The sequence below is a fragment of the Pseudonaja textilis genome, chromosome 15, assembly GCF_049901715.1.
Source record: "Pseudonaja textilis isolate UNSWEBS1 chromosome 15, rPseTex1.2, whole genome shotgun sequence".
Classification (NCBI taxonomy): Eukaryota; Metazoa; Chordata; class Lepidosauria; order Squamata; family Elapidae; genus Pseudonaja; species Pseudonaja textilis.
Genome location: NC_142004.1, coordinates 1,382,408 through 1,394,947, shown reverse-complemented (window position 1 = coordinate 1,394,947; position 12,540 = coordinate 1,382,408).

Sequence of the window (12,540 nt, the reverse complement as noted above, 5' to 3'; positions counted from 1 at the left end):
AGGATTCTAAAAGAGAGATTTTGGAGACCCTGTGAACTTTCTCGCATTCATGTGGTAGACAAACACATCCTGTTTAGATCAGCTCAAAGGTTTCAGAAGTCGCTGAGTGACAAGAAGACAACTTAGTGTGGTTCAGATGCGCTGAGCCTGTGAGGTGTGTAACCCTGCCGGCTGCCTAATTTCTCAGCCTTGTAAGATGCACATAAAATCCACGCTTGATGGACCCCCGTGGCATGTTGCAGAGTCTTCTGGTCTTAATTGCCAGGTGGGTTATGAAAATGGCTTGTCCAGAGACCTTGAAAGTTCCTTTTCCTTCTCTGGAGACTTGTAAGTAAACTTGGGCTGGGCGGATAAAATCTTTGAATGAAATTTTTAGGATCTGAAATACACGGGAGATGTAATTTGTAAAACTGGACCCGTTGGCATGATTTTTGACAGCAAGAATGGCATGAGATACCTGTGGGCAGAACTCTACCTCGCCCTCGATTGTGAGTTGCTAAAAGTCACTTATCTGGATGTTCTTCCCTTACGGGTATTCCTTGACTTACGACTGTTGTGGTTCGCTGGCAGCCTGCACAGATGGCAGTGGAATTGGACAGTGGGGAAGAAGGGGGACCAGTCAGGGAGTCTGGAGAGGAGTTGTGTGCTAACTCCAGAGCCTCCGGAGTCTGGGAGCAGCAAGGCAGAAGAACAAAGGGAGCCTGTTCCCAATGCGCATGTGCACAGAGCTGCTAGAAGGCGAGGGCAGCTGAAACAGAAGGGGCAACTCTGGAATAAGGCTGGGAGGTGATTGTCCCTCCCACAAGGGATAAAAGTCAGGCCTAGGTGACAAAACCTTTGCAGGAAGCAAAGTCGTTTGATCGGTTCCGAGTCTTCCTTGAAGCTCTGTGTACTTTGGTTGGTTTTTTTTCTCGTACTTTGGTTGGTTTCTTTTATAGTTAATTGGATACTTCTGTACTGGGCAGCGCTTCACAGGAAAGAAAGGTGGGTGCTTATCTCGAGGGACTGTGTGAGATTCATTCCCGGCTGGGAATGCAAATAATTCCCAGTGTTTGCAATAAAAGAAGACTTGTTTTTAAAATAAGCATGTGCGTAATTACGGTCTCGGAAGCCTTGGTCAGAACATGTTTGTTTAGTGAATGTTCGGAGTGTACAACAGCACTTTGTGTGACTTAATTGTCTCTTTGCAGCTTAGCCACAGAAAATTGGGGCTCCATTACAAGTTTGTAATTTTTATTTTCGCTCATCAAACTTCATGGGGGAGTTAGTAGTGGGTTCCAAGCTTCTGGAATGATTTTCAAGAAGGTGGAATTTAAACCCAGAATCCAATTTGAAATGGTTTGGCATCTTAATCGACGAGAATAACTAAAACCCTGGGAGGCAGAAATAAAATAACTGAAATACTGCATTCAAACTGCAAGAAGGAAGCATTCTGTTTTTGCATAGAAGTTTATTTATTACATATAGATACTGTTTTTGCTTTTAAGACATGATTCACTTAGAAGTAACACATGTTAATTGAAAACAGTAAAGTTAATCTTCAGTAGCACCTTAACAGCATTCCTTAAATTAAAATACTCCCACTCAAGAATACATTCCTTCAGTTGATCATCCAAACATTTTAAATAGATTTAAATAGAATAAAATAACTGGTTTCTCTGTGGAACCAATGGAACCGATTCTCTAATAAATAGTAAATGAATATTATTCACTATGATTTAATTTAATATAAATTATGTAAAGTTATAAATATATAAAAATAGCATAAATATAATAAATTACATTCCTTAATCTAGTAAAATCCAGGTGCAGGTTTTTAATCCCCTTTAGCTTTACACACTTCAGTTAGGCTGTCCTGTTCTAGCTGTAATTTTGAACTCAGAAGTTTGTGCATGAGAGTTTTATATAGTTCAAAAACGTAGTGAAACATGTTCTCTCTTGAGGGCCCTTCGTTCTCTTCGCTGTACTTGGGACAGTTGAACTCCGGCGCTTTGCCTGATGGTCTTTCCGAGCAGGTGCGATTCGCGTAGTTCTTCTGAAGCTCAGTCAGCAGCGTGAAGGAGCCCATCACGGGTTTCAACAGTCCATCTTGCCGATGAATGTCCTTCAGCCAGACAAACAGCTCTTTGAACTCACAGATGATTTGATATTCTTCTGACAATGTGGTGAAATTGCAGCTGGCTTGGGAAAACTCAGTTTCCATTTTTGACCTCGCTTCCGAAGACAAATGTTTCTTGTCGACCTACAGAAATGGAAGCAAAGATTTGCATCGGTTAAAGTTGGCTTCCCCCTGCCAACGGCAGCCTACATTTTATTGTCCTTCTGAGTAAAGTGGCTTCTAGAGAATTGTCTCTCCAGATGTTCCCCTGGGCTTCATGTCTGTCCCCCCGAACCAAACTAGAAAGAAGCGAATATTTTGGAAGAAGTTCAGAGAAGAGCAATTAAGACGATCAAAGGTCTGGAGGCTAAAACATACGAAGAATGGTTGCAGGAATTGCATTTGGCCAGTCTCAAGAAAAAAGAAAGACTAGGGGGGACATGATAGCAGAATTCCAGTATATTTGAGGGGCTGTCACAAAGAGGAGGGGGCCACCTTATTTTCCAAGCCCCAGAAGGCAGGACAAAATGGTGGAAACTAATCAAGGAGAGAAGCAACCTGGGATTGAAGAGAAACTTAACCATGAGGACAATTAGCAAGTGGAACAGCTTGCCACTAGAAGTTGTGGGTGCTCCAACGCCGGAGGTTTTTAAGAAGAGACTGGACAGTCACTTGTCTGAAATGTTATAGGCTCTCCTGCTTGAGCTGGGTGTTGGACTAGAAGACCTTTTAAGGTCCCTCCCAGCTGATTCTAATGGTTAATGTCTGAAAGCCACTCTTAAGAACTAAGGAGCTCTGGGCTTGCACGAGAAAGAGACGGATGGAAAGACAAGACATCTCAGTTTGGCCTGCTAAGCGGGAAGGAGGAATCTGCCCAGGGTTTAGGGTCTCTACTTCTAACAGCCAACCAGGGCAGGGGGCATCGGTCCAGCGTACTTACGGATTTATAGTCTTGAAGTAACGCTTCTGCTTTACAGTACAGTTCACTCAACTCCCGAAAACCTTGCTGTGGTGGGGGTGTAGTTGGCATTCCTTGGCTGCCCCACAGGACAATCACCAGCACGGTCATTTCTGTCGGGAAAGCAGATCAGTGAATTATGAGTCAAGGCCGTGATTTAAAACGGTGGGTTTCTCCCTTCGTCCTGAGGGAGCCCAGGAATCCTGCGGGTCCTGTAGGAATCTATCAGAAACGCTTCCTCCGAAAATGGATCCCTTTGTCCTTCTCAATTGCTTCAGAGCTGGATCTCCAGGAAGTGGAGGTAAAGTCCAGCTAGAAATCTGTCCATTCCTTATTGCTGATGATCAGGAGTAGAAGACTGAATGGACCGTCCCAATCCTGAAAAACTCCAGAGGGCTTTGACCGCCATAATTTTCCCTACGGCCTTTCGCTTTTTTTTAAATAATGAGGCATTCGAAGGAAGGACCCTCTTGGTACCCCAGGCTTATGAAAAGATTCATATTTGGTTAGTGGTTTAAAAATGCTTTCTAATCACCCATATTAACCCCTGGCATGGAAGTTAGCCTTTGGCAATTTTATGACTAGTGGACTTCAGCTTCCAGAATTCCCCAACCAGCATTCGGGAAGTTGAAGCTGTAAAGTAGACAAAGGGGTTGAACCGCAGTGCCCTGGCTGCTTCCATCAAATCGATCCAGGGTCTTCCCTGACTTTGGAAGCGTTCTGATCCAAGTTCTGGATTGGCTTGGAAGAGGTCCAGCCTTGGCATAAAAACAAAGAGGCCAGGAAGATCCCTGCTCTCCCCCATCAGCAGTGGGGCAATTCTGCAGTCGTGGCCATTTTGTATTGCGAAAACCCTACTTTGTAACTGAACTGGGCATTGGGCCGCAAATCTTGATGTGGGCTTACCTTTAAGCATGGTGAACGAAGTGCAAGGAGTCAGAAGTCTTTTTCGGCTTTGGCTGGCCTCTTCTGAGTTGGCTTCTCTGCTTCGGCTGTCGGTTGCACCGTATTTAAGCTCCCTCCTGAGGAAGATAACTATCTCGTTTCCTACCCCCGACAAAGCGCCTGCGACTCATTGCGATCAGTTTCCTAAGATAATCCTTGATCGATTTCCCACGTGGGACGTGTCTGGGGACACTTGCTGTGATGATGTCAGTCTGACAGATTTGCTGGAAGTCCAAAAGGGACTTTGACGACCCTTGGATGGTTCTGTCCATCATCTTGGTTGGGTTGACCCTTCCTTGCAGAGACCCTCAACCTTGGATTCTGCTGACCCCAAGCAAGAGAAGAGCATTTATTTGAACTCATTGATCAGATAAAGGGGAAAGGACTCCATTAGACCCTAATGTCCATTTTATGATGTTGTGTAGGCTTACATTGGGCATGGGTTTTGGCCACTCCATCCAAAGTCGGCTAAGTTGACCTCTAGTCAATTGAAGGTTTATTATAGTATCTAAACATTATTATAATATAATAATATAATAATATATTATAATATTACAAGCTCTAAACATAGTTCATCTTTTTTTTTTTAAAGTCCTCTCTTTCTCTTTAGGCCACGGAAGTTACTCAAAGATATACTGATAATGTAAGAAATCAGTCAGCCTTGTTGTAATCAGATCTGGGTATTTCTTTTCTCTCATAAAGGTGACTGACTGATCCTTTCCACCCACCCAGGAATTATACCGTGGTGCTTTCATTTAATTTCCATTTGAAAAAAAATTCCATTTTACTTTCTAGAAGTGGAGAAAATCAAAGACGCATGACATGGCAGATCCCGAAACTTTCTCTTATTAAAAACAGAGTCAAATCTTGGTTTCTTTGTCCAAGGCTGGATGTAGTACGCTTATGGTATATTTACGTTGAATTGAAAAAAAAAAAAGTTCCTATTATTAACATTGGATCTTGCAATTAAGCAATCAGTAGGATCTTATTGGCTTTTAGAGTTCCAAGCAATATGTCCATAGCAAGCAGAACTCCGAGGCAGGTCGATTCCTTAAAGAACAAGTTTACTGGGTAGATCATATTGGCACAGAACGGTGAAAACTGACTCTTAATGGTTCCCACAGTTTTCACCTACTTAAAAATAAAAGTTTCTCCCCTTTTCCCAGTCAGTCAGTCACATGGTCCAATTGAAATGCTCTCCGGTTGCTTGGTAACTTCACTCCTCCTCTCTCCAGCCACCTGTGGGAATGTCCTTGGTTCCCAGAGGAAACTATTGTCAACTCAAAAAACATTCCTATGCCTGTTTTAGTAGTTGCCATAAAAAAGGAGGAAACCTGGAAGCGCAGGGCAGCATTTTGAAAGCGAAAGAACATTCCGACTCTTCTCTTTAAAAAGATTGTAACTAAACTACCAGACCTTTTGCCCAGGAATATATTCAATTGGAGAATCTGATTTATGACACACCCAGAGGGGAGGGGGGGAACAGGGTCACAGGGGATTGTAAATGACGTAGGTCAGAGTTGGCTTCATACAGGGCAGTGCCAGCAATTAAATCCTTTGAAGTTTCTTGAAGTTTGGCTCAAGAATCATGATTTAATTAGGGCGATTGCTGGAATCCTGACAATCATTTTGTTTTGGCTACAATCCCCCCACTGCCAGCTATCTCTATTCCCCCTTCTCTAACCCTCATCTCCATTGTGGCAACACTGAAGCCTCAAAGATGGCCTTGGTCAGGCCAGCTTCAGAGTTGACCAATGGCCCAATGGTGTCCATCTCACGTCTTCCCTCTTTTTCCCAAAATCATTTTAAGGTCGCCGACAGAAGACAATATTCGTTGCTCGGGGTTGAACAGTGGGGTCCTTGATGCTCTCTGAGTTTGGTGGTTCTCTTGCAGATGTTTTATGACCCAACCAGGTCACAACCTCAGCAGCACCTAGCAAGAAAACCAACCTCAGGGAGCACCAAGCACCCCATGGTGCAGGTTCAGATATGGGATGTGTGTTTTTTTAAAAGTAATTTAAATCATTTTTCTAGAGCCAAAACTAACTTCATTATCGCAGAAGGTCAGCCGGGATTTCTCCTAGACCACCTGCACAAAACCTGAAATGCATGGATTTATTTTTGCACATTTAATTTCTTTAATAGAAAAAAAAAATTCTCTCCTTGAATCAGGCAGTGAATTTCGAAGAAACTTCTGGGGTGGCTGCGTTTTTGAAGGCAGCTAAAGCCGCTTCTTTTCTTTAGTGGATTAACTTGTACCTCAATAACTGCATCATCTGCAAAGCAATACATTTTCTCAACTGTTTTATGAAGATTCAGTTATTAGAAATTCTCCCATTTTTATTACTTTGGTGGTCCTTCCTTCCTTCCTTTCATCTCTCTCCCTCTCTTTTCTTTCTTTCTCCTTCCCTTCTTCCTTCTTTGTTTCTTTCTTTCATTCATCCTTCTCCTTTCTCCTTTCTCTTTTTTCTTCCTTCCCTCCTTCCTCTCCCTTTCCTTCTTTCTTCTTCTGCTTGCTTTCTTTTCTTTCTTCCTTCCCTTCCTTCCTTCCTCTCATATCTCTCCCTCGCTTTCTTTCTTTCCTTCTTTCCTTCTTCTTTCTCCTTTCTCTTGATCTCTTTTTTTTCTTCCTTCCCTCCTTCCTCTCTTTCCCTTTCTCTCCCTCTTTCTTCTTCTGCTTGCTTTCCTTTCCTTCCTTCCTTCCTTCCTTCCATTTCTCCTTCCTTCCTTCTTTCTTCTGCCAACACCAATGAACTCTTGGGGAGTTTACTCACACCCCAGACTGGAAAAACTGTTCCTAGCTTCAGTCGTCCGGCCCTGCAGAAATAGGAAGAGAGAAAGAGATATCAGATGGATGATAAATGTTCATTTGCCCCATGAAACCAACATGACCACAAGCTGGGGAAGGAGGGGGAAATTCAGTTATGCATTTCTGCCAGGGACGCGAGCAGGAAAATCCAAGGGCAAAAGTCGAATTTTAAGAGAGCCAGCATGGCACCCAAGCATGAATGAGGTTGCAATTTGAATATTCCATTATCGACTTAACAACCGTTAATTTGAATGACCCTTTGAAGTTAGGATGGCACTGAAAAAAGGTGCCACTAAACTTGATTTTCACACTTAAGTGTCCCGTCCAACTTCCGACAGGGAAAGTCAGTTTGGCAAGCTGATTAGTTTAACGACTGTGGGACTCACTTGACGGCAAGTGATTCGCTTAACGAAAAGGGCCACAAAGGGTCGTGAAATGGGGCACAACCCCCTGAACAACCCCCTTGTTTAGCAACAGAAATTTGGGGTGCGGTTGTGGCTTTAAGTCAAGGACTGCCCTTCTTCTCTACCCTCAAACGATCGTAGGAAAAGAGACCCCCAAAATGTGATTGTGGTGCTTTGAGACAATCCAAAACACACACAGAGTTCATGAACGTCTCCTCAGGAAAATGTGGTTTGCCAGCAGCAGGTGTGGACGGCTGAGGTGTCGGAGAGCGAGGACTCCGATGAGGGGCCTGCGTGTGAGGCAGGGATGGGGCCAGGACCATCAGGGAGTGGAGTGCGGCCTTCGGAGATTGTGGAGGCTGGCAGCAGTGAGGAAGAGGAGCCCGAGGAGCCTGTGCCCAGCGTGTCTGCGTGCAGGGCTGCTTGAAGGAAAGAGCAGCTGCAGCAGCACGGGTGACTCGGGAGTAAGGCTGCAAGGTCATGGTCTGTCCCTTAAGAGATAAAAGCCAGCTGAGAAACCGGAGTTCTTTGCAGGAAGCAAATAAGTTTTTTCACTCAAGCCTGGTGGACATTTGGATTCTCTTAGTTGGTGTTTGGAGACTTTTTGATTTATTGCTTAGTAACTTTATCTGGTGTTCTTGGCAGCCTTGCAAAAATTATTAGTTATTGTTTATTATGAACTATCAAACCTATTATCAAATGTAATAGAAAGTAATATATTTACTGTCATATTAGTATGTGTACTGTTTTTTTTATTTCTGTATACTCGTAGGTTTATATCTTTTTAATCCATTGCAAATAAAGTTCATTTTAAAGCTCAAAAAAAAAAAAAGGAATATCTGAGTTGGTGTTTGGAGACTTTTTGATTTATTGTTTCGGAACTTTATCTGGTGTTCTTGGCAGCCTTGCAAAAACTTAGCCAGGCTCTTCCTTGTCGGGGCTAATGAGTTGGAAGCAGCCTTTGATCTGTGAAGAAACGGGATTCGTGAACGAAACATTAAAAGGTTGTGCTGCTGCCTTTGTCTCGTGTTTGCTCTCGTTGGAACCAGGTTTGGGTCAGAACACAATGTCAGGGCAGCTGGGATGGTCTCACCGCAGCCACACCAGAAGCGATAGGTTGGTTAGCTTGCTTAGGTATCTTAACTACAAGGTCCATCGTTGGCAAGAACCACGTCTGGAATACAGCATCCCGGTTTTGGTTGCCAAGATGTTGAGACTCTGGAATGAGTGCGGAGAAGAGCAAGATGATTAGGGGACTGGAGACTAAAACATACGAAGAACGGTTGCAGGACCTGGGCCTGGCTAGTCTAGTGAAAAGAAGGACCAGGGGAGACAGGAGAGCATCTTCCAATATTTGAGGGGCTGCCCCAAAGAAGAGGCGGGCGGGTCAATTTATTCTCCAAGGCACCAGAGGGCAGGAGAAGCAGCAATGGATGGAAACTCATCAAGGAGAGAAGCCACCTAGAACTAAGGAGACATTTCCTGGAAGGAGGTTTTCAAGAAGAGACTGGATAACCATTTGTCTGAAATGTTGTAGGGTTTCCTGCCTAGGCAGGGGGTTGGACTAGAAGACCTCCAAGGTCCCTTTCAACTCTGTTATTCTGTTATCCCACTTGCAATTCGACCGCTCCATTTTTGTTATGGTTTTACCTTGATTTTGTGTTATGGTATAGCTCTTGATTTATTTTGATTTAGTGTTATTGTATGACACCTAAGGTCATTAAAAAAGCACAGCAAAGAAGGTTCCTTTTGCGCCAACTCAGGAAGCTCAAAGTGCCCAAAAGGAGCTGCTGATCCAGTTCTACAGAGGAAGGATTGAGTCCGTCATCTGCACCTCTAGAACTGCCTGGTTTGGTTCTGCAGCCCAACAAGACAGATAGAGACTCCAGAGAGGAATTAGGACTGCAGAAAAAGACAATTCCTACCAACCTGCCTTCTTCCATGGAGGACCTGTATGCTGCACGAGTCAAAAAGAGGGCTGTGAAAATATCTCCACACCCCTCACATCCCGGACATAAACTGTTTCAACTCCTTCCCTCAAAACGACGTTATAGAGCCCTGCACACCAGAACAAGTAGACACAAGGAGAGTTTTTTCCCTGAATGCCATCAACTAATGCTAAACAACTAATTCCCACAACACCGTCAAACTATTTACCAAAACTGCAATACTATTATTATTATTCTCATCCTTCCAATTACCTATCTCCTCCCACTTATGATTATAACCTTGATGCTTGTATCTTTATTATTGTTTTATTTGTTTCCTAGTGTGATTTGATTGCTTATTAGTAACCTATGACTATCACTAAATGTTGCATTTTACGATTCTTGATGAATGTATTTTATTTTTTCTTTATGTACACTGACAGCATTTGCACCAAAGACAAATTCCTTGTGTGTCCAATCACACTTGGCCAATAAAGAATTCTATTCAATTCAATTCTATTCTATTCTATTCTATTCTAGTCACACATCTTAGATATATGCTAAATAAATAAATGAACGAATGAGGGAATTAATGAACTGCAAGCTTCTGGAATGATTTTCAAGAAGATGGAATTTAAACCCAGAATCAAATGTGAAATTATATGACAACATAAGCAGATGGGAATAAGTAATATCCTGGAAAACAGAAATAAAATAACAAAAAATATAGTTTCCAAATCATGATAAGGAACCATTTTCTTTTTTTGCATATTTGTTTATTGCATATAGATTAAATACATTAAATACATGACTTACTTAGAATTAACATATATTAATTTAAAATAATAAATTCAATGTTCAGTAGCACCCTAACTGCATTCCTTAAATTAAAAATACTCTCACCCAAGAACATATTTTAAATACATTCATTCAGTTAAGATAATTCAAATATTTTAAATAGATTAAAATTTAATAAAATAATTGGTTTCTCTGCCAAACCAATGGAACTGTTTCTCTAAGAAATACACAGTAAATGAATTTTATTATGAAATTATATTAATTCATTTAGTAAAATTCAGTTGCAATTCCTTAATTAATGCATAACTCCGCACACTTCAGCTGCAGTTTTCTGTTCCCCCGGTAATTTTGAACGCCAAAGGGTGTGAGTGTGGTTTCTGTAGAGCTCAAAAACATAGTGAAACTGGTTCTCTAATTCGGGCGTGTCACTGCTGTATTTGGGGCAGGTGATCCCTGGAACGTTGTCTGCCGATGCTCCTTCCGGACAGCTTTGTCTCACATGGCTTTCCTGCAGCCTAATCAGAAACTGGAAAGAATTCTTCACGGATTTCAGCAGCTCCTCTTCGGGATAGTTGCTCTGCATCCAGAGAAACAGCGCGTTAAATGCCCGGAGAATTTGGCATTCTTCCTCTGCTTCGGTGAAATTGCAGCCCGGTTGGGAAAACACAGAGGCCAGGACTGGTCTTGTTTCAGGGGGCAAAAATTTCTTATCGACCTACAAAAATGGAACCAAAGATTTGGGTCAGTTCAAGTTGGCTTCCCACCCACTGCATTTTATTGTCGTTCTGATGAAGGTGGAGAGATGGCCTCATCTCAGCTTTTGAAGGGAAAAGGGGAGTTTTGTAAGGTCCCAAAGCCACTCTTAAGAACTAAGGAGCTCTGGGCTTGCACGAGAAAGAGACGGATGGAAAGACAAGACATCTCGGTTTGGCCTGCTAAGCGGGAAGGAGGAATCTGCCCAGGGTTTAGGGTCTCCACTTCTAACAGTCAACCAGGGCAGGGGGCATCGGTCCAGCGTACTTACGGATTTATAGTCTCGAAGTAACGCTTCTGCTTTGCAGTATAATTCCATCAACGCCCGGAGACTTCGCTGTGGTGGGGGTGTAGTTGGCATTCCCTGGGTGCCCCACAGGACAATCACCAGCACGGTCATTTCTGTCGGGAAAGCAGATCAATGAATGATGAGTCAAGGCCGTGATTTAAAACGGTGGTTTGGTTCTTCTTCCAAAGAGCCCAGGAGTTCTGCAGATTCCACTTTCCTCTGAAAACTGATCCCTTCCTCTGCTTCTCAATCTCTGGAAAGCTGATTTAATCCAGGGATCACATCCAACTAGATCTTCTCCTTACTGCTGATGATCAGGATTAGAGATTGAATGGATCATCCCATCCTGTTTATCACACACCCCTTTCCCAATCCTGAAGCTCTCCAGATAGGTTTACCCACCTTAATTTTCACTGCGGATTTTTTTGCTTTTTTTAAACTCCCCAAATCAAGGCCCCCAAAGGAAGGACCCTCTTGGTACCCGAGACCTATGAATATCCCTATTTTATTTGATTAATGGTTAAAAGGGCTTTCTAATTACCCATGCACAGGGATGTCCAACTTTGGCAACTTCAAGACTTGGGGACTTCAACTCCCAGAATTCCCCAGCCAACCATGTCGGCAGACCTTACAAATTGCCAAAGTTGGACATCTCAGCATCTTCCACCAAATCATCTCTGCTTCTGCGCTTATTTTGGGAGAGTTTGAAACCAGATTCAAAGCCTGGGGTTGATTTTGGTAGAAGTCTAGTCCAGACGTATTTTAGCTGAAAAAAATAGAGTGCGTACGGATGAAACGATGCCATCCATTGAACTCCAAATCTTGATGTGGGCTTACCTTTAAGCATGCTGAACGAAGTGCAAGGAGTCAGAAGTCTTTTTCGGCTTTTCGCTTGCCTCTTCTGAGTTGGCTTCTCTGCTTTGGCTGTCGGTCGCACCGTATTTAAGCTCCCTCCTGAGGAAGATGACTATCTGTTTCCTATTCTTGACGAAGCGCGAGTGATTGTGATCAGTTTCCTAAGATCACCCTCGACAGAGGTATCTGGGGGCTGTTGCCATGATGCTGTCAGTTTGAAAGACTTGCTGGAAGTCCAGTTTCCACTGGTCCGATATCCCGAGATGGGTCTGATTGTGGTGGGCATAGTGTCCAAAAGGGACTTTGACGACCCTTGGATGGTTCTTTCCATCATCTTGGTTGGGTTGACCCTTCCTTGCAGAGACCCTCAACCTTGGATTCTGCTGACTCCAAACTAGAGAAGAGCATTTATTTGAACTCATTGATCAGATAAACAAAGGGGAAGGGTCTCCATTAGATCCCAGTGTCCATCTTGTGAAAATGGAGTGTTGTGTAGGCTTACTTTGGGAAGGATTTTGTCCATTCCACACAAACTTGGCTAAACTGAAGGTGGATTATAGCATCCATTGGGATTACAAGTAGTCCTTGATTTACAACATTCATTTAGTGAGAAGGAGAATTCATAGCATGGGACAACACATTTCTCACTTAGCAACAGAAATTCTGGGGTGAATTTTGGTCATAAGTTGTGACCTATACCGTT